Raw genomic sequence first — 26,137 nt, forward strand, 5'->3', positions numbered from 1 at the left:
TTTGGGGAGACCAGAGGGAGCCAAAACCCTGGAATTTTTGGATGGTGGCAGCGAGATCAAATCTGAGCTGGTAATTAAGCTTAGAGGGGTTCATGCTAGCTTCTCAGGTTATGAACGCTAAGGTTCAAATCGGAGTAGGAAAGCTACGACACCACCTCTCACTCATAACTGTTGTTTAGTTCTGCAGTACTCTCAGAAATAGTAAAAACTTACTTTTGTCACTAATGTTCTCATAAAAAACTCAGCAGATATGACTGAATATACACGTGGAGCAAATGTGTTGAGAAAGAAATTCCCATTTAGACTCACTTTTCAGAGGGGAACTTCACTTGAAGCATCTTCTTCCTACTCCCCATCAAAAAATCACAATGAAACACAGAATTATGAAATCAGATTAAGTTAAAAGAACTTTGCCACTAGAACACATTTTCTGACAAACTTATGCTATTGTTTACATCACAGCTGAATTTGGCCAAGAAACTTTCATAGGCGTTGTAGCTGCATGCAGCAGGTCTAAATTTGACACCTTGAATTTTCCTGTAGAAACAGTTGAATTCTCCCATGCAACTCCTCTAAATTTAATTAAGTTACTTAGCATTAATATCAGTGTAACAGAGCAGAATGTGGTCTGACCAAGATGAGACGGATGAAATCAGAAAGTGAACTTGCAAAAAAAGGAAGATTTCAGCTCCTGGGAAAGAAAACAGACATGAGAAATGTTTGTATGCAATGTGTGTATTCTACAACAGTAGCACTTGGTAATCTTGGGATCTTCACCAAGAGTTCTATTTCATGTGGCTAATTGCCTTTCTCTAATATATAGAAAGTTGTGCTTGTGCCTGGAGTCTCCTTAGAATCTAAGGCCGAATACGTGAAAAAAAGACTTGTGCCTGTACAAAGTCCTACTGAAGTCGGCAGAGCTCTGTATGACCATATGGGTCTGCCCATGTGCAAGATCAGGGCCTGAGACAGGACGAGCAGAAGAAGAATGTGAAGGCCCAACAATTACAGCAGATAAGCAGTAGAAGCAAAAACTAGGTTTTCACCAGTTTTCAAAAAGTTCTAAATTTTGTTTCTGATCCACTGGCATATATTTAAAAAGTTATAAAGTATGTACATTTAAAGAATGAAAATCCTTCAAATACTAAGTGTAGCAGCAATCTTGTCTTCACTTTCTATTTGATGCATACCATGGCATCCACAAAAGTGACAAAACAAAAAATAGCTGTGGAAGTAAAATGAATGCAGGCAGAAGTCCCGCAGCAGAATGGAACCGATCCAGTTTATTGCACTAAATGCAGCACGTATGATTACCTGCCTTGTGAGTAGGTGGCGTATGTCTGGATTTTGTGCAAGGAGCTCAGGGCCTTCGGAGACTAAGTACAGGCTCTTGAGACCCAGAGTGGCTGAACTGGAGGAGCTAAGAGAGACAGACATATAGCTTGAGACTTTTCAGGACACAATAGAGTGGTCCCAGCCCCACCTCTGACAGCCTCTGGGCTGTTGCAAAAAATGAAATTCTCAGAGAAGGAGAACATCAAACTGGAGCAGAGGGAAATGACCCAATGTTGGGACCCTCCTTCCAGATGATATCATGGTACTCTATCGCACTGAGGATACCTCTCCCGGGGAAGGAATCCCAGTTATTAGGAAGAGACAGGTAATAGTAATAGGAAATTCAATCATTAGAAATGGATAGGTAGGTTTGTGATGACAGGGAGAACTGCATGGTAAATTGCCTGCCAGGTATGAAGGTTGCAGATCTCTCAAGACATGCAGACAGACTTATGTGTAGCGTAACGAGGAGTCTGGACGTGGTACATGTAGGTATCAATGACATAGGAGAAGGTAGGCGAGAGGTCCTGGAGGCCAAAGTTAGGCTGCTAGGTAAGAGATTAAAGTCCAGAACCTCCATGGTAGCATTCTTTGACGTGTGTCCCGTTCCACATGCAGGGTCAATTAGGCAGAACTGCAAGGTCTCAATACATGGATGAGATGATGGTGTAGGGAGGAGGGGTTTAGGTTCATTATGAACTGGGGAACCTTTTGGGAAGGGAGGAGCCTACACAGGAAGAATTGGCTTCACCTAAGCCAAAATGCAACCAGATTGCTGGCATGTAAAATTAAAGAGGTCACTGAGGAATTTTTAACCAAGTGCTGGAGGAAAGTCATCAGGTGCGGAGAAGCACAGGATTAGGACAGAGACAGCTGATAGGGGAGGATATGTTAACTGTGATTTTCTATATCGTAGTAAAGAGGAGAGGACAGAAGTAGATAAAATACAGGTAGGAACTGAAGAGAAATAGTCAAATGAAAAAGAGTCCCATTCAATTATATCACATGAAGTCAGATAACTAAAAATAGACAAATTTTATAAGTGCTTATATACAAATGCTAGAAGTCTAAATATGAAGAGGGTGAACTTGAGTGCTTGATATTAAACAAGGCTATTGATATAATAGGCATCACAGAAATTTGCTGGAATGATAGTCAATGGGACACCAATAACAGGGTACAAAATATACCAGAATGACACAATAGGTCATGCTAGTGGGGGAGTGGCACTGTAGCTGAAAGAAAGCATAGAGTCAAACAGTAAAAATCTGTAATGAATCAAACTGTACCACAGATTCTCAATGGATAGAAATTCCATGCTTGAATAATAAGAGTATGGGGTAGAAATATACTACCGATCACCTGATCAGGATGGTGATTCTGAAATGCTCAGGGAGATTAGAAAATTCAATAATAATGGGGGATTTCAACTATCCCCTATATTGACTAGGTACATTTCACCTCAGGATGGGAGGCAGAAATAAAGTTTTTAGACACCATTCATGGCTGCTTCTTGCAGCAGTTAGTGCTGAAACCCACAATGAGAGAGGCAATTCTTGATTTAGTCCTAATAGACTTAATAGAAAATGGAGCACAGGATCTGGTCCAAGAGGAGAATATAGCTGAACTGCTTGGTAATAGCAACCATAATATATGGTAATTCAATTTAACATCCTGGTGGAAATACCAAAGAAGCCCACAACAGTAGTTTTTAACTTCAGAAAGGGGAGCTACATGAAAAGGAAGAAGCTAGTTAAATGAAAATTAAAAGGAATACTCACAAGAGTGAAATGCTGCATGGTGCATGGACAATTTTCAAAAACACCATAATAAAGGCTCAAATTAAATGTATAGTCCCAAATGAAAAAGAATAGTAAGAGAACCAAACAAATGCCACCATGATTAAACAACAGAGTACACAAAGTGGTTAGAGGTAAAAAGGCATCCTTCAAAAATTGGAGGTCAAATCCTAGTGAGGAAAATAAAAAGGAGCAAAAACTCTGGGAAGTGAAGTGTAAAGGTATAATTACAGGCCAGAAAAAAAAAGAATCTGAAGAGCAACTAGCAAAACACTCAAAAACTAACAGCAAAAAAATGTTTTAAGTACATCAGAAGCAGGAAGCCTGCCAACAACCAGTGGAGCCCCCGGATGACTGAGGTGCTAAAGGAGCACTCAAGGAAGACAACGCCATTGTGGAGAAGCTACATTAATTCTTTGCATCATTCTTCATTGCAGAGGATGTCATAGGAAGATTCCCACACCTGAGCCATTCTTTTTAGGTGACTAATCAGAGGAACTGTCCCAGACTGAGTCATCAATGGAGGAGGTTTTGGAACATATTGTTATATTAAACAGTAATAGGTCACCAGGATCAGATGGTATTCAGCCAAGATTTCTGAAGGAACTCAAATATGAAATTGCTAAACTATCATTGTGGTATGTAACCTATCACTTAAATCAGCCTCTGTACCAGCTAACTGGAGAATAGCTAATGTAATGCCAATTTTAAAAAAAGGCTCCAGAGGTGATCTGGGCAATTACAGTACCAGTCAAATTGGTTGAAACTTACAGTAAACAACAGAATTTTCAGATATATAAATGAACACGATTTGTTGGGGAAGACTAAACACAGCTTTTGTAAAGGGAAATCATGCCTCACCAATCTATTGTAATTCTTTAAGGGGTCAACAAACGTGAACATGGATGGTCCTGGATATAGTGTACTTGGACTTTCAGAAAGCCATTGACAAGGACCCTTACCAAAGGTATTTAAAGGCATTTCACCAAAGCAAAGTAAGCAGTCATGGGAAAAATGAGAGAATATCCTCTCATGGATCAGTAACTGATTAAAAACAGGAAACAGAAGGTAGGAATAAATTATCAGTTTTTAGAACGGAAAGAGGTAAATAGCGGTCTCTCACAGGTATCTGTACTGGGACCAGTGCTGTTCAACATATTCATAAATGATTGGGACAAAGGGAAACAGTGAGGTGGCAAAGTTTGCAGCTGATACAAAATTACTCAAGATAGCTAAGTCCAAAGCAGACGGCAACGAGTTACAAAACTGGGTGCCTGGACAACAAAATGGCAGATGAAATTCGATGTTGATAAATGTGAAGTAACGAACATTGGAAAACACAATTTCAACTATACATACTAAATTAAGGGGTCTAAATTTGCTGTTATCACTCAGGAAAGCGATCTTGGAGTCATTATGGATAGTTCTCTGAAAACATCTGTTCAATGTGCAGCAGCAGTCAAAAAAGTTAACAGAGTGTTTGTTAGAAACCATTAGGAACAGGATAAATACAAAGTCAGTTAGTATCATATTGCCACTAAATAAATCCATGGTTTGCCCACACCTTGAATACTGCACGCAATTCTTGTCACCCCATTTAAAAAAAAGATATATTAGAAATGGAAAATATACAGAGAAGGGCAACAAAATGATTAGGCGTAAGAAACAGCTTCCATATGAGGAGATATTAAAAAGACTGGGACTATTCAACTTGGAAAAGAGTCGACAGAGGAGGAAAAGAGGTCCAGAAAATGATGAAAGGTGTGCAGAAAGAGTATAGGGAATTTATTATCCCTGCACGTAATACAAGAACCAGGTGTCAAATGAAATTAATATGCAGAAGGTTTAAAACAAGCAAAAGGAAGTACTTCTTCACAAAATGCCCAGTCAACATGTGGAATTTGTCAGGGGATGTTGTGAAGGCAAAAACTATAACTAGATTAAAAAAATAATTAGATAAGTTCCTGGGGGATAGGTCCATCAGCTATTAGCCAAGATGGTCAGGCATACAACCCCATGCTTTGGGTGTCCATAAGTTGCTGACTTCCAGATGCTGGGAGTGGATGATACGGGATGGATCACTTGATAACTGCCCTGTTCTGTGCATTCCCTTTGAAGCATCTGCCATTGGCCAATGTCAGAAGACAGGATACTGGGCTAGAAGGACGGATCATTAGTCTGATTCAGTATGGCTATTTTCATATTCTTCTGTTCTTATTATAGACCTGTCAGTTTAACTTCAGTACGGAGAAAGATAATGGAGCAAATAATTAAGCAAACAATTTGCAAATACCTAGAATAAGGTGATAAATAACAGTTAGCATGGATTTGTCAAGAACAAATTTTATCAAACCAACCTAATAGCTTTCTTTGACAGGGAAACAAACCTTGTGGATGGGGGGAAGCAGTAGAGGGGGTATATCTTGACTTTAGTAAGGCTTTTCATATTGTCTTATATGACCTTCTCATAAACAAACTAGGGAAATACAACCTAGATGGGGCTATTATAAGATGGGTGCATAACTGGTTGGAAAACCATTCCCAGAGAGTAGTTATCAATCGTTTACAGTAAAGCTGGAAGGGCATAATAAGTTGGGTCCCACAGGGATCAGTTCTGAGTCCAGTTCTATTCAATATCTTCATCAATGACTTACACAATGGCATAGAGAGTACATTTATAAAGTTTGTGGACAATTCCAAGCTGGGAGGGGTAGAAAGTGCTTTGGAGGGTAGAATTAAAATTCAAAATGATCTGGACAAACTGGAGAAATGGTTTGAGGTAAATAGGATGAAAGTCAATAAGGATAAATGCAAAGTACACCTCTTAGGAAGGAACAATCAGTTGTACACATACAAAATGGTAAATGAGTGCCTAGGAAGGAGTACTGTGGAAAGGGAATAGATTCATAGATTCATAGACTCTAGGACTGGAAGGGACCTCGAGAGGTCATCGAGTCCAGTCCCCTGCCCTCATGGCAGGACCAAATACTGTCAGACCAATTCTGAAATAGACATTTATCTAACCTCTCTAAATATCTCCAGAGATGGAGATTCCACAACTCCTAGGCAATTTATTCCAGTGTTAACTACCTTGACAGTTAGGAACTTTTTCCTAGTGTCCAGCCCCTAAACCCCCTTGCTGCAGTGTTAAGCCCATTGCTTCTTGTTCTAATCCTTAGAGGCTAAGGTGAACAAGTTTTCTCCCTCCTCCTGATGACACCCTTTTAGATACCTGAAACTGCTATCATGTCCCCTCTCAGTCTTCTCTTTTCAAACTAAACAAACCCAATTCCTTCAGCCTTCCTTCACAGGTCATGTTCCAAAACCTTTAATCATTCTGTTGCTCTTCTCTGGACCTCTCCAGTTTCTCCACATCTTTCTGAAATGCGGTGCCAGTAACAGGACAACAACTCCAGTTGAGGCCTAACCAGCGCAGAGTAAGAGCGAAGAATGACTTCTCGTGTCTTTTTAGCAACACACCTGTTAATGGCATCCCAGAATCACGTTTGCTTTTTTTGCAACAGCATCACACTGTTGAGTAATATTTAGCTGTGGTCCACTATGACCTCTAGATCTCTTTCTGCCATACTCCTTCCTAGACAGTCTCTCTCCATTCTGTATGTGTGAAACTGATTGTTCCTTCCTAAGTGGAGCACTTTTGCATTTGTCTTTAATTGAACTTCAATCGTTTTACCTCAGCCATTTCTCCACATTTGTCCAGATCATTTTGAATTTTGACCTTGTCCTCCAAAGCATTGCAATCCCTCCCAGTTTCGTATCGTCTGCAAACTTAATAAGCGTACTTTCTATCAGTCTAGTCGTTGTGAAGATATTGAACAGAGCCTGTCCACAACAGACCTGCAGAACCCCACTTGTTATACCCCCAGCAGGCGAGCCATTAATAACTACTCTCTGAGTACGGTTATCCAGCCAGTTCTGCACCCACTTATAGTAGCCCATCTAAATTGGATTTGCTAGTTTATCGATAAGGATATCATGCGAGCCGTATCAAATGCTTACTAAAGTCTAGTATACAAATCCACCGCTTCTCCCTTATCCACAAGACTCGTTATCCTATCAAAGAAAGCTATCAGATTGGTTTGACACAATTTGTTCTTTACAAATCCATGCTGGGTATTCCCTATCACTACACCTTCCAAATTTTGGAGATGATTTCTTTTTATACTTGCCTCATTATCTTCCCTGGCACAGAAGTTAAACTAACTGGCCTGTAGTTTCTCTGTTGTTTTTTATTTCCCTTTTTAGATGGCACTATATTGCCCTTTTCCAGTCTTCTGGAATCTCTCTCGTTTCCCATGACTTTCCAAGATAATAGCTAGAGGCTCAATACCTCTCTATTAACTCCTTGAGTATCTAGGATGCATTTCATCAGGCCCTGGTGACTTACAGGCACTAACTTTTCTAAGTGATTTAACTTGCTCTTTTTTTATTTTATCTTCTAGACCTACCCCTCTTCTCATAAGCATTCACTTTGTTAGACTTCCTTCAGATTCTCAGTGAAGACCAAAACAAAGAAGTCATAAGCATCTCCGCCATTTCAAGTTTCCTGTTACTGTTTCTCCTCCTCACTGAGCAGTGGGCCTACCCTGTCCTTGGCTTCCTCTTGCTTCTAATGTATTGATAAAAGTCTTCTTATTTCCCTTTATTCCATAGCTAGTTTGAGCTCATTTTGTGCTTTGACTTCTAACTTGCCCCTGCATTCCTGTGTGTTGTTTGCTATATTCATCCTTTGTAATGTGACCTAGTTCCATTTTTTATATGACTCCTTTTTTTTGTAGGTCATGCAAGATCTCATGGTTATAGCCAGGTGGTCTTTTGCCACATTTTCTATCTGGGTCATAACAGGCACAAGCTAAATATGACTCAACAGTGTAAGCTGTTGCAAAAAAAGCAAAACATCATTCTTGGTGTATGCGAGGAAGTTGTAAGCAAGACACAAAAAGTAATTCTTCACTCTACACACAATGTACGGTCATGTTAATTGACTGTGCAGGAAGATTGAAAAAATTGGTTTAGTCTGCAGAAGAGAAGACCAGAGTGACCTGATATCAGTTTTCAAGTACATAAAAGGTTGTTACAAGGAGGAAAATTGTTCTCATTAACCTCGGAGGATAGGACAAGAGCAATGGCTTACATTTCAGCAAGGGCAGTTTAGGTTAGATGTTAGGAAAAACTTCCTGTCAGATTGGTTAAGCACTGGAATAAATTAAACAACACCTTTCAGGGATGATCTAGATATATTTAGTCTCGCACGTGCAGAGGACTGGACTGGAGCCTTGATGTCCTTTCAGTCCTATGATTCTATGATTTCTCACTTGAGCAAATTTCATTGGAAATGTAGGCTCACTTGCGCAATTATATTTGAACTGATGAAACATTAGCTCATAGTGTTGGGAGAGAAACTCTCTATTCATAGACAACACAGCATGTTGCAGCAGCACAAGCTTCTCCATGCTACTCACCTCAATCTGAACTGCACGAGCCATCTCTTTGAATTAGACGGTAGTTCAGTTCCAAATCTATTCAGTCCTTGGCATCTTGTAAGATTAACAATGTGGGATTGTGTGTTGTATAGCTAAACAATACAAGCAACAATAACCTGATTAAAAAAAAATCAAACTCTGTGCCTCATACATTTAATCTCTCTCTAAAAACTTGTGCTCTCATCCTACAGTCTCGCATGATATTTTATCGATAAACTAGGCAAATACAATTTGATGGGGACTATAAGGTGGGTGCAGAACTGGCTGGATACCATACTCAGAGAGTAGTTATTAATGGTTCTCAATCCTGGTGGAAGGTATAAACAAGTGGGGTTCTGAGGGGTCTGTTTTGGGACAGGCTCTGTTCATAACTTCATCAACGACTTAGACATTGGCATAAAGTATGCTTATTAGTTTGCAGAGATACCAAACTGGAAGGATTGCAACTGATTTTGGAGACAGGGTCTAAATTCAAAATGATCTGGACAAATTGGAGAAATGGTCTGAGGTAACCGGATGAGTTCAATAAAGACAATGCAAATGCTCCACTTAGGAAGAGAACACAGTTTCACACATACAGAATGGGAAGAGACTGTCTAGGAGGAGGTATGCAGAAAGGATTAGGGTATAGTGGACACAAGTAAATATGACTCAACAGTGTAGCTGTGCAAAAAAGCAAATGATCTGGGATGCATTAACAGGTGTGTTGTGCAAGACACGAGAAGTCATTCTTCCGCTCTACTCTGCGCTGGTTAGGCCTCAACTGGCTATGTGTCTGTTCTGGGCACCGATTTCAAGAAAATGTGGAGATTGGAGAGATCCGAAGAGAGCAACAAGAATGTTAAAGGTTTAGAACATGACCTAACAGAGGCTGAAAGAATTGAGTTTGTTTGTTGAAAGAGAGATGAGGGAAGTAGCAGTGTTCAGTATCTAAAGGGTTCAGTGGAGGGAGGAGGGAGAGCGTTGTGCGGCCTTTAGGATAGACAAGAAGCATGGGCTTAAACTGCAGCAAGGGAGGTTTAGGCTGGACATTAGGAAAAGGTTCCTAACTGTCAGGGTGGTTAAACACTGGGATAAATTGCCTAGGGAGGTTGTGGAATCTCCATCTCTGGAGATATTTAAGAGTAGGTTAGATAAATGTCTATCAGGAATGGTCTAGACAGTATTTGGTCCTGCCATGAGGGCAGGGGACTGGACTCGATGACCTCTCGAGATCCCTTCCAGTCCTAGAGTCTATGAATCTATGAATCCTGCAAACTAAGTATGTGCTTAACTTTATTCAGTTAAGTATTACCATTTAATTCAATGAGACTATACATACAAATAAAGTTAAGCATATGTTTGCAGATTCAGGGCTTAAGTCAATTACTCTAATTTTCATAAAATAAATTTATCAACTGGAGACAAAAGCACATTATTTTTCACTGATCAGTCCCTTTTAAAGACATAATTGAATTAGATTTAATTAATTTTTTAACCCAAATGTGTGAACAGTCTTAGGGTTAAATTGATCTAACATTGCTATATTCGACCTAAACTCATAGTGCAGACCAGGGCTTATTCTGCAATAATAGGGTCCACACATGGGGTTATTCAGGAATAGCAGCTGTTTCTTAACAACTCCCTCTGTAGGCAAGCCCCCAGGGCTTGTCTACATTTAAAAGTTGTTTTGGATTAATTTGAGGATTTTTGGATAAAATTGCTATATGGTGGGCATGACGCTGGCAGGCCAGGTGCCTGTTCTTGCAAAGACTGCAGGCATTAGCTAAGAAATGACAAACTCGTTGCTGGAGACCAGACCAGTTCACTTATATCTTAGTGTTGCTCAAAAACGGTATTAGCCTTATAAGAATGTACTTAATGTTTAGACTCTGTAGAATGTTTGTAAGTTGCTGCATGTATTAGTCTTATTTGTAATATCTGTATTCCCTGCTATAGGGAAATATGTAATTTATGCTTTATAATTTTGAAAATGTTTGCTCTAAACTTGTGAACTCAGATGGGAAGCGTGTTCCCTTGATCCAGAAGAATATCAAAATCAGATGGGCCAAGGAAAACTGGAATACAGTAAGTCCTCACTTAAAGTCACTGCAGTTAACATTGTTTCATTATTAGGTTGCTGATCTATTAGAGAGCATACTCGTTTAAAGTCATGCAACGTTCCATGATAACATTGTTTGGCTTGCCCCCGCTCTGCCTGCCTGCCCGGTGCTCCTACTGGGGACCGGGGTCGGGACAAAGGGGGCTTGCCCCACTCTGCCTGCCCAGCATTCCAGCTGGGGAGTGGAGCATGGAGGCTTGCCTCGCTCCGCCCAGCATTCCAGCGAGGGAATGGGATCAGAGCATAGGGGCTTGCCTTGCTCTGCCTGACGTTCCAGTCGGGGGGAGGAGATGGGGCACTGGGACTTACCCCACCTTCCCCGCCCAGCATTCCAGCTGGGGAGTGGGCAAGCACCTGATTCCGCTCCCTGGCAGGAGTGCTGGGCAGATGGAACTGGGCAAGCCCCCGCTCCCCGACCCCGCTATGCCCCTGCCTCAACCAAGCTGCACTATCATCATTGATGAGTACGGTATTAAATTGTTTGTTTAAAGCTATTTAAAACTTATACTGTATATGTATATAATCTATTTTGTCTGGCAAAAAAAATTTCCCTGGCACCTAACCCCCCCATTTACATTAATTCTTATAGGGAAATTGGATTCACTTAACATCGTTTTGCTTAAAGTAGCATTTTTCAGGAACATAACTACATTGTTAAGCGAGGGGTTACTGTACAATGGATTGGTGAATGGCCTTGTTGGATCTTGGAAATGCTACATGCAAGGAAGCTTGTCCTATCCTGAAGGACATTTTGAATTGGTAGATCACTACAATTCTGTCACTCAGGTTTTAGACTACAACTCATTTGTCTGTCTCTGTTTACATATTTTAACCTATAAATAACTCGCATTTCTTTTTCCTAATTAATAAATATGTAGCTAGTTTATGACAGGATTGGCTACAGGTGTTGCCTTTGGTGTAAGATCTAGGGTACCCATTGACCTAGGGTAAGTGACTGGTCTCTTGGAACTAGAAGCAACCTGAATATTTTATGGTTTTTGCTGGAAGTCGTTATTTATCACTAGATCCAGCTTGCCTGGTGTTAGGTTGGGTTCACTTTTATATGTTTTGTGACTACAGGAATCCATGTTGGTTCCAAAATAGAGTTTTATGCTCACATGAGCTATAGATTACTTTTCCTGCTCTTTTATTTCTCCTGGAGTTGTAAACAACTTCCAGTCAGAACTGGTTTTTCCTAAGGCGTTTCCCAGGCAAGTATATAAAAGGCTGCCCCATACAGGGCCTCAGAGCTGTCCATCTGTGTGGCAGCCAGGGACAGTCATGGGTTTTACCTGCAGGCATCTAACCATCTTAGTGATAGAAGGGTTAGGGATTTTCCTCCAACAGCTTCCTCACCTGTAGAGAGAAGGAGAAGAAACAACAGCTCCTGAGTGTCCTATCTGTTCTGCTTTCCTGTGATCCCTAAGGAACATCAAGTGACTTCTTGGAGCTACCTTCCAGTGGCTTGCCATTAGCTAGAGGACTGAGGTCCCAAGCACCCGCCATCGCTTTAATCTGTGAAGGTTTTTTTTATGTATTTGTTTTATAGGGTTGAGCTTGAGGGGGTAATCACTGTATTGCGCCATTTTGCTATTTATTCCCCTTTTATTTGCCCCACTCTTTGTTATAAACCCTTCAGTACGCTTTATTTGATTTTACTTTTATTAATTGACTCCTCATTATTTAGGGTAGGAGGGGTCCTCCATGCAGGAGAAGGGATCCCACCAGATGACAGACACTGGACAGGGAGGCTGAACCTAGGGAGACAGAAAGCATAAGGGTCTCTTATCTTTACACACACACACACTCCTCCTTTTGCCTTTCCGTCCTTTTCCCCTTCTAACACTGGGTGGCAAGATAGACTGGAGAGTCTGAGGGGACAGTCTGTGACTCCATGGTAAGACTGATGTAGTGGATCCAGGGATTCACATTTGTTACTGGGTTGGTGAAATCTTATTACAGTAGAACCTCAGAAGTATGGACACCTCGGGAATGGAGGTTGTCCATAACTCTGAAATGTTCATAACTCTGAACAAAGTGCAGTTTGGGCTCCAGGTCCAGCAGCCGACACTCCAGGCCAGGCTTCAGCAGTAGCTGAGCTCCCTACTCAGCACTGGTATGAGATTGCAAGTTTTCCCTCCTCCCCGCAGGGATGGAGGGGTGTATGTGTGTGTCTGTAAACTGCATGTCCCCCTTTCCAGCCAGGGGAGAGGGAGTAAAAACATCTTGTCCCCCTCCTGGCCAAGATATGAAAGCCATGCAGACCCCAGCCCTGCTCCTGCTCTGCTGGCTCTGGCAGCCCACATCTTGCTGTAAGAGGTTGTTCTGCATGTAGGGGTGGGGACAGGTAGCCCAGATGTGCTTACCTTTAAGATAAAATACACGCACAGTACAGTAATTGTTGTGGGTTTTTTTGTCTCTCCTACTGGCAGATTGGTTACTTCCAGTTTCACATGGTCTCCAGTTGACCAGTCAATCCGTAACTCAAGTGGTTGTATTTTTGAGGTTTTACTGTATAGAACATACCATGAGTTGTGATGTATGCCCTGTTTTTGACTGTCTGCCCTGAGGTAGGCACCACGGTCATGAGTTACTCCAGATAGCATGCCAGTCAGTGCATAACTGGTTGAAAAACTATATGCAAAGAGCAGTTATCAATGGTTCACTGTCAAGCTGGAAGAATGTATTTACTAGGGTTCCACAGAGGTCTGCCCTGGGTCTGCTATTATTCAACATTTCCATTAATGACTTAGATAATGGAAGGGAGAGTATACATATAAAATTTGCAGATGACACCATACTGGGAGGGGTTGCAAGGACTCTGGAGGAGAGGATGAGAATTCTAAATGACATTGACAAATTGGAGAATTGGTCTGAAATCAACAAGAAGAAAATCAATAAAGACAAGTGCAAAGCACTATATTAGGAAAGAAAAATCAAATGCACAACTATAAAATGGGAATAATGGGCTGGGTGGTAATACAGCTTAAAAGGATCTAGAGGTTATATTGGATCACAAATTGAATATGAGTCAACAGTGTGATGCACTTGTGAAAAAGGCTAATATTCTGGGGTGTATTATTGGGAGTATAGTATGTAAAACATGGCAGGTAATTGTCCTGCTCTACTTGGCACTGGTGAAGCCTCAGCTAGAGTATTGTGTCCAGTTTGGGGCTCCATACTTTAGGAAAGAACCAGACAAATTGGAAAGAATCCAGAGAAAAGCAACAAAAAATGATAAAAGGTTTAGAAAACCCATCCTACGAGAAAAGACTAAAGCAACTGGTCATGTTGAGTCCTGAGAAAAGGCAACTAAAAAGGAACCTGATCAGTCTTCAGCTATGTTAAGGGTTGTTATAAAGAGGATGGTGATCTACTATTTTCCATGTCCACTGAAAATAGGACAAGAAGTAATGGGTTTAATCAGCAGCAAGTGAGATTTAGGTTAATGTGATGGGGTATACAAATACCACATTGGGCTGGAAGTGATTAAAAGACAATATTGGGCCTAGATAGCTTTGCCCCTCCTGCCCTCCAAAGCCCACAGAAAGGGTTGAAAAGGGAACAACACAGCTCAGAAGGGGGAAGGCTGGGGAAGAGGACAGTCCTACTCTGAAGGTTCCTGACAAAGGCACCAGAAGTCTCCCTGAAGGAACAGAACTATATGCTGACCCCAGTTGGGTCTGATTTTAAAAATGTCCTGATTTTATAAGGACAGTCCTGATATTTGGGGCTTTGTCTTATATAGGTGCCTATTAACCTCCACCCGTCCCGCTTTTTCACATTTGCTATCCGGTCACTCTGGTTAGGGCTGATGGTTTGTTTTCTTTATTCTACCTCAACTGGGACCTGAAGGTGAAGGAGGAAAGTAGCAGTAGGAAGTGACCCAGGGAGGGTAACTCAGAGGGTCCCCTTGGAGGCCAAATGCTGTTGACCCTCCTAGTGCCCTGCATCAGAGCCTGGAGCAGTGGGTGGGCCAGGGTTCTCCCTTACTACTGCCCCCACTATAGGGTAGATGCTAACCACTAGGGACCCAGCCCATCAAGGACCCTATTATAGTTAGATATTTGAAAAAACTTTCTAATTATATGGATAGGCACTGGAATAGGCTTCCAAGAAAGGTTGTGGGATTCCTGTCTGTCAAGGTTCCTTCCCCAGTCTGAACTTTAGGGTACAGATGTGGGGACCTGCATGAACACTTCTAAGCTTAATTACTAGCTTAGATCTGGTACCACAGCCACCATCCAGAATTTCAGTGTCTGGATCACTCCCTTTCCCCCAAAAACCTTCCCCTCCCTAGGTAGCCTTGAGAGACTCCTTCATCAATTCCCTGTGAGTCCAGATCCAATCCTTTGGATCTTAAACAAGGAAAAATCATCAGGTATTAAGAAAAGCTTTTAATTAAAGAAAAAAAGGTATAAAGAAAACTATCTGGGAGAGATTAGCGTCCAGCTACTCTCACAGACAACAGATTCAAAACACAGAGGATGTTCCCGGCACAAATTTAGTTACACAAAAAAAAAATACCCAATTTGATTCTACCTCTATTTGCATAAGACAGGTTACAAAGAAATAAACATAAACCTATTTATTCCTTTCTAAAACTTACTACTCTGATAAGAGGCTGGTTCCTTAATCTTTTTCACTCTGGCTTAAAACTGAAAACTCTCAACAAAGGAAAAACTTCCCTCCTTCCTTTTGAAACATCTTGTTTCTCCATTGGTTCCTCTGGTCAGGTGTTAGCTAGGCTAGGTGAACTTTTTAACCCTTTACAGGTAAAAGAGGCATTAACCCTTAACCATCTGTTTATGACACTGTCATTGGAGAGTTTTATGAACAGGTTAGACAAACCTGTCAGCGTTTTGACTAGTATAGTTCATCCTGTTTCAGTGCAGGGATCTGGACTAGATGACCTTTTGAGATCCCTTCCCGCCCCTACAGTTCTATGATTCTATCTGAAACTGGCACCATCTTAATCAAACTCACTCCCACAAGCCACTGAGTTTTATATTTACTGTAGTGACAAAAGTTTTTACTACTTTCTACTTCTATTATCACTGCAAAGAGCTGACACAACTAAGAGAACACAATTCTATTCCTTTTGCATGTTATCAACAGAGTTTTTAAATAGCAGTTTTGCTTTGAGAAGGGACTAAAAATGGCACGTGGCTGGAGGAGGGATACAGTTCCCATGTTCATTCCTCATGCCAACTCTGCATACTAAGCCTGCAATTTGAAAGACAATTATTTCTCCTGGTTCATGCATCATCACCAACAAAAAGAATCTGCAGAAAAAAATCCTGAACTAGTTTGCACCTATCCAAGCCCCACTGGATACAAGAAGATTACACAGGTTTAACTAAGGACTTAATTTAAAGATAACAGGTTTTCAAAAGAATAACTCAGGACAGAATTTGGTCTGTGGAATCTTTTACTGGTGTTGATAAAGAAGGAAAGAACTTAAATTACCTTTTAAACCTTACGTTGACCATGCAGAGACCGAAGTTAGGCAAAAAATATTTTTATGTATATATGTAATAAATATAGGCATACACTTAACTGAGTAAATCTGATATGCCAATTATTAAAAAACAATAACAATGAATCCACACTCTGCTATTTTTGTGGGTACTTCTCACAATGGAACCACACACAAAAATTGGATCATGATGTTATAAAAATATACTATACATTCAACTTTATATGAAGATTTCAAGGAAAAACTGGTTATTAAACTGTTCTGTAACTGTTGTTTTTCAAGATGTGTTGCACTTGCACATTCCCTCGGTGTTGGTATGCCCAGTTCACACCCATCAGAAACTTTTTCCCTCAGTTGTACCCAGGGAGTGGCTTGAGCTCCCCCTACCACCTTCGTTGATAGATGCAGCAGCAACAAGATACCAGCAGTTCAAGCGGGACCCAGAAGTCTTGATAATATTAAGTTTAGATCCCACAGAGCAGTGGTTCTCAACCTGCAGCCCACAGCCCGCTTGCAGTCCAATCAGCACACAGTTGCGACCCATGTCACATCCTCAAGATCACACCAGTAGTATATATATTGTGTGGATGCGGCCCACATAACACAGAGAGAGCAGCATATGTAGACAGCCCACAGTGGTAAATAGGCTGAGAACCACTGCCACAGGGGAATGGGGTGTTGCACTTGTGGGTATAATTTTACTAAACTCTTTAAAAACTTTATGGATATGTCCATGAAGCAAACAGAATTGTCCATTTTAGGATAAAATGCTGAAATGGCAGCCGTATGTACTTAGATGGAACTAATTACCAAACCTTGGTATTTCAGGCATAATATGTTGAACTGAAGAACTGGTCGGTGATACCCATACTGATAATACCAGATGGAGAAATGCCTCCATTTTGCAAAGTAGGTAGCTCTTTTAGAGAGATTTCTACTAATTAGCATGACCTCTTGAATGTCTTTTGAGCAAGCCTGTTCTCTAGTGTCTACTCATGGAGGATCCATGCAGTTAAGTGACGGGACTGTAGGCTCAGGGGAGTAGGTGACTGTGATCTTTAGTGATTAGGTCCAACTGTAGTGGAAGTGAAATTGGAGGTTTCACTGACAGCACCAGGAGAGTAGAGAACTAGTGCTGATGGGCCCAGGCTGGGGCTATAAATATGACTCTGGCCTAGTTCTATCTTATCTTTAGAAATATCCTGTGAATGAGTGGGATTGGTGGGAAAGTGGGAAGAAGTCTGCCTGATGATGTCATTAAAAAGGCATCGTTATAGAACCTGGGCAGTGACCCCACCGAGAGCAGAACTGCTGACACTTTCTGTTGGACTTTGTAATGAACACATTCATTTGGGGAAGCCCCCACTGCTGGAAGATGTATATGGCCACATCTGGGCGAAGAGACCCCTCATGGTGACTTGTAATGATCTGCTCAGGTGGTCTGCCAGGTCGTTTTGTACCCTTGGCAGGTAAGATGCTTCTAGATCTATTGAGTTGGCAATACAGAGCTCCCAGAATAAAGTAACTTAAAGTGGGCTCCCTGCTCCTTGTAGAGGTAAAACATTGCCACACTGTTGTGTGACGACTAATAGGCTGCTTCCTCTGATCTGTGACAAAAATACTTGGCACACCATTCTGACAGTTTTCAGTTCTCTGACACTGACATGTAAAGCTAAGTCCTTTGAGGACCACAGACTCTGTGTCTGTAGAGAACCTAGATAGGCTCTCCATCCAGAGCAGAAGCATCTGTCATCAGCATAAGAGTCATTTGTGGGTGGATAAACACGTACTTTGGCTGGATTTGACCACCACTCTAGGGTTGTGAGGACATAGGAGGGCACTCTTACCACTGAGTCTAACTAATACCAGCCAGCTTTCCAGAGTTCGGAGGTGCAGTCTTGCACACTGAACATAGGTGGCAAGAGGCCATGTGATATAGAAGCCTCAAACAGTTTCATGCTGTTGTGACCAGATGAGCTTTCAAACCTACAACAATTGATTGGATTGCCTGGAACCTGAAGTCTGGAAGAAAGACTCATCACAAGCCAGGGCCTATTACAGCCCCTATAAAGTCTATCCTCTCTACCAAGGTGAGGAGAGATTTTTTTGTGTTGATTAACAGTCCCAAAGCATTGAACATTGACGGGATTAAGGCAACACTGTTCTGTATTTGCATTTGGACTGCCCCCTGATGAGCCTGTTGTCCAGGCAGGGGAAAAAACTTGAACTCTTGATCTATGGAGGAATGCAGCTACTATGGCCATGACCTTTGTAAAGACTCTAGGAGCTGCTGACAGGCCAAAAGGCAGTACAGTGAACCAGTAATGATTTTATTAGAAACTGGAGTTTGATTGATTGCCACATGGAAGTAAGCATATTTTAAGTCAAGGGTGGCATGCCAATCCCCAGGATCCAGGGAAGGGATAATAGAAGCTAAGGTGACGAAGAGAAACTTTGTCTAAGAATGTATCGAGTTGACGCAGGTCTAAAATTGTTCTAAAATGCTGCTCTCCCCTTCACTTTTGGGATTAGGAAATACTGGGAATAAAACCCTTCCCTCTGAGATCATATGGAAGCTCCTCTCTGGTTCCCAAGTGAAGGAGAGATTGTACTTCCTGGATGAGGAGTTTCTAATGAGAGTGGACCCTGAAGAGAGACAGAGAGGGAGGGCTAGAAGCAAACTGGAGGGTATATCCCACTTTTACAGTGCTCAAGACCTACTGGTCTGAAGTAATTTGGGATGAAGCACTGTGGAAACAGGACAAGATAGTTAGGGACTTTGAGACTGGAGAGATGGAGACTGGTATGTCAATCTTGAATGGCCAATCAAAATAACTGCTTTGCACTTCCCAGGTGTTTTGAAGGGCCTGGAGTGGAGCTGGAAAGAAACCAGCAGGAGGGAGAGGTCTATGCCTGTAACCCCTGGACCTTGTTTTTGATAATTCCTGTGGAGGAAAAGGTATGCAATATTGGTGCATCTGCTGTGGCCAATAGTGCTTCCTAACTAGGGCAGGTGTGTATATACCTAAGGACTTTAAGGTGGCTCTCCTTAAGTCCATGGAGATTACCGTCCATCTAGTCCGAGATTAGAGAATAACCTTCAAATAGAAAGTCCTGTATGGTATTTCAGACTTCATAAGGAAGACCAGTAGACTGCAACGAGGATGATCTATGCATGGCAACTGTGGAAGCCATGATTGCAAACTCTCATTGAATACATCTTTCTGCTGAATAAGTCTAGCCTCTCACCATCTTTTGGTTTGGATGGTGGCAGTCTCATGTCCCTGTTGCGCTCTCTCATTAGCTGCCATAACAACTAATAAGCCTGGATGTGGGTGAGTATAAAGGTAGTCAAAATCTTGGTAGGGGACACGATACCTTCTTTTTATCTTTCTAGAGGTGGGAGACAAAGAGAGTGGAGTCTGACATAAAACCTCTATAAGGTCTAGTATTGCCTCGTTAATTGGCAGAGGTACCCTAGTGGAACCCACAAATGACAAAATGTCTAACAGCCATGTAAGGACTCCCTAACCACCTTAACCTGTACACCTAAGTCTGCAGCCGTTCTCATTAACTATGTCTGATAAACTTTAAAATCATCAGTAGGGGTGAAGTTGTCCCAGATAAAATGGCTTCATCTGGAAAGGACAAAGAGGAAACCAAGACTGGAGGGGGCAAAATCTCTTCTATCAGCAGTTGCTCTGGACCCTCTTTTTCATGCTTATTACTAGGCAAGGTATCAGACTCTGGAGACAGAGGCACTCAGTGCATAGATTCTGCTCTTCTAGATGAAGGCACTGAGTACGCATGGTGTGGGGAAGATCTGGAAGCGGTAGGAAAACCCCAAGGGTTCCAAAACAGCCACTGGTATGGGGCATGGCCCCACTGCCCTGGCCACATTCCCTTGGCAGGTCCCATTGAAGGGACATGCTGATAGGTCAGAAGACAGGATCTTTGAGGAGACTGGAGGATCCTGCTTCAGGATTGTGAGATGTAAAAACCCACCTCCAAGTCCAACGACAAAGAGTCCCCTACCTCTGACCATGGTGGGGATGATCCACTTGGTACCAGGAACTGGTGTCAAGAGCCTGGAGATGGGTGGAGTGATACCATCATTGCAGGCTTCTCCTGGATGGTACCAAAGGCCTGCCTGTCCGGGAAGCAGGCAACTGCAGTTAAATTGCTGGTGGGTGGGGCAGGAAGCAGAGATTTCTTGCCATTGCAAACACCTCTGGGGTAGTTGGCACCGAGATGGTCTCGTTGCAGTGCCAAAGAAGTTGATGGTTCCACTTCTGGCACCAGGCTTAACGGTGCTCCTTTAACAGCTGGAACAAATGATGCTGACTTAGGCACCAATTTGGTGGTGGAGTGGTTTCAGGTGCACTCTACTTGACTCCTTCTCAATCCTCTTATCTGATTTAGAGGGGGGAGACTTAACCCTGGCTAGTGCCTCCTTGGAAGCTTTGTTTTTTTCTTGGTATGGGCAAGGAAGAAAGGTGCCAGGATTCTACTAAAGCTGTAGGTGCACTTCTCACTGAAACTGCAGCACTTGGTACCGAGTCAGAGTGGGATGGCTCCAATGGTGGCCTAAACGCCACCTCTGTCAGCATGAACTTCAGCCTAGCCTCCCTATACCTGCAAAGGCATTCGTCCTTCCCAATGCTTTCTCCAAGCACTTTAGGCAGCTATTGTGTGGGTCATTTGCTGGCACAGGGCTGGAACAAGAAGCACATGGCTTGAAACCCAGTGAGTGGGGCATACCTCAGTACTGTGAATAGAAAAAACCCAAAACAGGGAAAAAAGTCCAAAAAACTTTATATACATAAAACATAGCTGAAACTTGGAAGTCACCAAGAGTGGAATGCACTGGTGCAATCATTCAAAGAAAAACAGGTTACTAACCTGCTCCCTATCTGTTGTTCTTCAAAATGTGTTGTACATGTCCATTCCATGAGCTACCCTCCTACCCCTCTTCCATCAGTTAGGGCAAGAAGGAACTGAGAAGGGCTAAGGACAGCTACTCCTTTTGTGCCTGCATGCACTGGCACATGGCAGCAGGGAAGCTTGAGCTGCCCAATGGGTACCACTGGGCACACGGACACTGAGTGGAATGCACATATACAATCACTTCAAGAAACTGATATTGTAGGATATGGAGGGCTGGTTGTGGTAATAGGTGGACAGGAAACCTCCATCAAATGTGAAAGATCTACATTTCAGGGGGTTTTTCCCCTAATGTTGATGCTATCTTTAATATTTTCTATATAATTTTATGTTTCATATGGTATCTGTGTTTCTGATGGAAATCATGTGACAATTCTATAGTTCTGATATTCACTGTACATTAATTATTTTAGCTTAATTTGCTACAGAGGCAAGTTATCCTAATATAAGAACATAACAACAGCCATACCGTGTCAGACCAAAGGCCCATCTAGCCCAGTATCCTGTCTTCTGATAGGGGCCAACTCTCAAAATGCGGATGGAGCTTATCAAGTGCATTACAGATGCTGATTATTTTACATTACGATTAGCATGAATACATATGTGAAGTGATGTTAAAGTTGTATTTTTAAATGAATTTATTTTATTTAAATGTTAGGGTTCTGGGACTATTACAGATACAAAACTTGAAAGAAAATGAGTATTAATTATTTGTAACCCAAGTTCTTTGAGATGACTGCACCAAGCAGTGCATTACGCAAAAGAACATAAGAACGGCTGTACCGGATAAGACCAAAGGTCCATCTAGCCCAGTATTTGTCTACTGAAAGTGGCCAATGCCAGGTGCCCCAGAGTGAACCTAACAGGCAATGATCAAGTGATCTCTCTCCTGCCATCCATCTCCATACTCTGATGACCAGAGGCTAGGAACACCACTCTTTACCCATCCTGGCTAATAGCCATTTATGGACTTCATCACCATGAATTTATCCAGTTCTCTTTTAAACACTGTTATAGTCCTAGCCTTCACAACCTCCTCAGGCAAGGAGTTCCACAAGTTGACTGTGCGCTGGATGAAGAACTTCCTTCTATTTGTTTTAAACCTCCTGCCTATTAATTTCATTTGGTGACCCCTATTTCTTGTATTATGGGAATAAGCAAATAACTTTTCCTTATCGACTTTCTCAACAGAAATGGAAATATGCAGAGCCACTTGAAGAAATATCAGTTGCTCTTTATTTGTGGTGTTATTTTGTTGCTCTCTATATTCAAGCATGCAGATATTAATCATAAAACATATTCAGTGATTTGATATGACTATCCTAGTTTAGCGAGGCTTACTTTATGAAGTATATTGAAGTTAAAATTCAATCACAGGAGATCTTCCATTGACCCAGAAGGACTGTTGAGAAGAACCTTCCTCTGGAATTAGTGCCACTGCAATCAATGGGACTATTCATGATGTACAGCACTACTCAGTGTGCATAAGGGTGGCAGAATTTGGCCATTATATTTGTAAAGCTGTATATTTGTAATTATATATGTGATTATGTGCTTTTTTGTTATTAACACTTGCATGTGGGAAAGCAGAGTAAAGTTAAGAAGTGACCTTCGGATTCTCATCTGAGCTGTGGTTTCTGAGCACTTACATTTTACGTCTAGATGGAGAATGGGGGAAACACAATGTTAACATACACCATAATGAATGCCCTCCTTACCAGCTATCAAATAAGCAAGTACTTTATAAAACATAAACCAGAAAGAAATGCAGAAATTTAAATATATTTCAAAACTTGCTTGGACAGGATACCTGAACACAATTTTTTGCCCCTTTCATATCCTTTTCAGTATTTTCACTGATCTCAGAACTTTTACCTCTTAAGAATCCAGGCCTGGCTCCCTGTAATAGGATTCTTGCAATTAAATTTTTCATCATGGTATCTGCTATATTATTACCATTTAAAATTTATATTCTCATGTGTTAACTTGCTCTTGCCCACTAAATGTTTAATGTCTAGTCTGCCCTTAGCTTATGTGAATGATGTGTGCAATGGGAGACATTAGTTCTTTCTAACCAATGTCCCCTCAGTGTCAGACCAGCAACTTAAAAGTTAATGTCTCTTCATTCTGTTCTTTGGAATTGAAGATAGGCAATTTTCAGGAATAGTAACAGTATTTCCCCAAGTAGAAGAGTCAGATTCAAACCAGACACGCAATAATTGTTTAAATGTAGTTGCTTTTTTAAAAATACAAGTTTTTGCTAATAGTTGATAAGTGAAATGTGCATGTTTGATTAGAGTAAAATAGTTATTTACAAATGTATAGTGCTCTGTATTTTAACAAAATTACACCCCATTCCTATAGAATGCAAGAAGAGCAGGCGTTATTTGTAAGATCACATCAGGAGAGAAATTAATAAAGCAAATGAAAACAGGGTTTGAGGATGAAATATTTCCTTCAAAATGTTGTTTATGGTACTTGTGATGTCACTCACTCTAGTACAGAAATCAGGAAGCAGCTAAAACTGGTGAGAATTGTCTCACGTTAATATGGCACTAATTACATTCATTTAACATATTATATTTCAGCTTTCTCCCTCTTTAGGAATCTCACAAAATAGACAAAAGACTTATTTTGAATTCCCCAAACTTCCACCCTTTATTCAGTTAGCTGAGTAGTTATATTTCAGTCCTGTTAGCCTCTTTCCAGAGATAGAATGACTTAACCTCAACTATCCTCCACCTCGAATCACAAAACCAGCACTGTGATTGCTGCTGTGACTAAAATCCTGCAAGGTTACAAGACTGAGGTTAGTCAGAAACAGCCCTGTCAGTGGGTGATGTACTGAAGATGGGAGTGGGAAGGCAATGCAAGGTGAAAGACAACTTGTGGAAATGCTGCAGAGGATTATCAGAAGGGAGAAGACCCAATCCTTCTGCTGCAGCATATCAGTCCTCCCCAAATCCCCTGCTGCTCTCAAGTAAATAAACTGCAGAGCTACCTGAGTTCTACAAACAGTGTAGGCTTATTGTGTCTCCGTATTTCACTTGGTGTTGAGTAGTGGTAGGAAAGAAAAGTAATATCAGAGGCAGGGAAGAACTGCAGGAAAAGAAGAGCATTCTCCTTTAACTTCCCATAGGTGAGGGAAGACGAATGCTCAGCACAAAGACTGGATCTAACACAGTTTATATACTTGTGGCCCACATGACATTCAAATTCAGCAGAAACTAAGTTTTGGGGTTTTGAAACTGGTTGTACCTCTCCTGGTTGCAAAGAAAACGTCACAAATATGAAATGACTGTAAGTCAACACAATGTTGTCTTCCTGAGTCTGCAGGCAGTCTGAAATAATGGCTCTTAGCTATGGCTACACAGCATGCTACTGTGGCAGCATGTAGAATATGTCTAGATACATGATGTAGTGAAGAGCAAGCTGCATCCACACTGCAGAATGTAGCTATCTGTCTCAGTGAGTTTTGGCAGCAGGGAGCTGTGAGAGCCTCTGTGCTGCCAATGGCTTTTACTGTAGCAGGGGAAGGGAATATATCACAAATTTATATTCCAGCCCATGGCCCATAACTGCAAATGAAATTCAGTTCTCACCTCTACAGGAGTGTGACTTTCCTGATGTAGGTCCCAGTAGTTGCCTAGTGACTTTTTTCTTAGGCGGGAAGGGGGTGAAAATGATTTTGGTCTTGGTCCCAAGGTTTAGAAACCTCTGGACTAAAGAATGGAACAGGTCATCTGCCACAGGCCAACTGAGAAAACAAAGGACCTTGGTATGCGATGTAATGTCTTATTTCCATATGCTTCTTCCTTAGTGTTATTTCTGTCCAGACTCTACCAAATCCATTTCTAAGTTTCCACCTCTACTTTGGGAATGTATCATTTTAATGGATAATGTCTAAGGACAACAAATTTTTCTCAACACAAAGCACTATCCTGAAGCTTTGTGCTGGGCATTAGAGGACCAGATGCCCAAAGATAGCAAGGTGCCTAAACCCAATTTAGGCACCACTAGAATCCACAAAACCCCTGCTCAGCTAGTGCCTAACATCACTTGACACCTAAATTTGTGCTGCAAAAGTTTCTGGCTCTGCAGCTTCACTAGATGTCTGAAGACCTGGCTCCTACATAAGCCCCACTGCTCTACAAAGGGGGGGAAGGTACTCTCCACCTATCTTGCCTGAAGCTATTTGAATTTTGCCCAATGAGTTTTCAGCCTGATGGTCAGAGCACCCACACATGAGCTAGGAAGGAAATGTCCACTCTCCAATGATGAGCTATACACAGAGCAGCTTTAATAGGACACACTTAGGGAGATCCCTATCAGAGTTACCCCAGTTCAGCCATTAGGAAATTCTCCCAAAGTGCACAGAACCCTTTTCTAATCCTTTCTTCCCCTCAGGCAGAAGACAATTGAATGTGGGTCTGACTCAGTCCCTACCCTATAAAAGTATGCTAACCCCCAGGTCAAAACATGTGAGGTACCATCTCCACTTCCCCAGTTGCAGTTGCCCAATATTCATAAGAAACAGTTTATAGGCACCTAAACTGTTTGACACCAGGAGAGGCATTCTTGTCCATGGAGCACAATCCTTATCAGCATCTTCCACAGCCTGGCTTCAGGAGGGAGCTGATTAGCATACAGCACTTGATAGCTCCCATTCTCATTTTTACCAGTTTAAGTTCAGTTGCACAAAGGATTGCACACAGGGTCTAACTATTTTAATGACAGCAGCTACCGAGACAGAAAAAGTTATTCCATTATCACATGTTAAGAAATACTAATATCCTTAAATCAAACTTGGTTCTCAAGCAATGTAAGAAAAACACTGCTAAAGGCACATGGTTTATTCTCACATGTATTAAAGGCCAAAATACAATAAAACTGACTAATGTAGCTTTAACTTCTCCGTTACTGGCTTGCAACAACCTCAACATTCAAATCCAATGAATATTGGTACAGACTGTCA

The 26,137-nt window shown here is 41.6% G+C and overlaps 1 long non-coding RNA gene across 1 annotated transcript in view; it reads right to left on the reverse strand.

Moving 5' to 3' along the window:
- Positions 1-26,137, reverse strand: part of LOC116839367 (uncharacterized) — a 43,343-nt gene that overhangs the window by 1,847 nt on the left and 15,359 nt on the right. The window contains exon 7 of the long non-coding RNA XR_012655509.1: positions 156-345. This is a non-coding gene — a long non-coding RNA (uncharacterized LOC116839367). The remainder of the gene's footprint in view (positions 1-155; positions 346-26,137) is intronic.

The sequence above is a fragment of the Chelonoidis abingdonii genome, chromosome 3, assembly GCF_003597395.2.
Source record: "Chelonoidis abingdonii isolate Lonesome George chromosome 3, CheloAbing_2.0, whole genome shotgun sequence".
NCBI classification, from domain to species: Eukaryota; Metazoa; Chordata; order Testudines; family Testudinidae; genus Chelonoidis; species Chelonoidis abingdonii.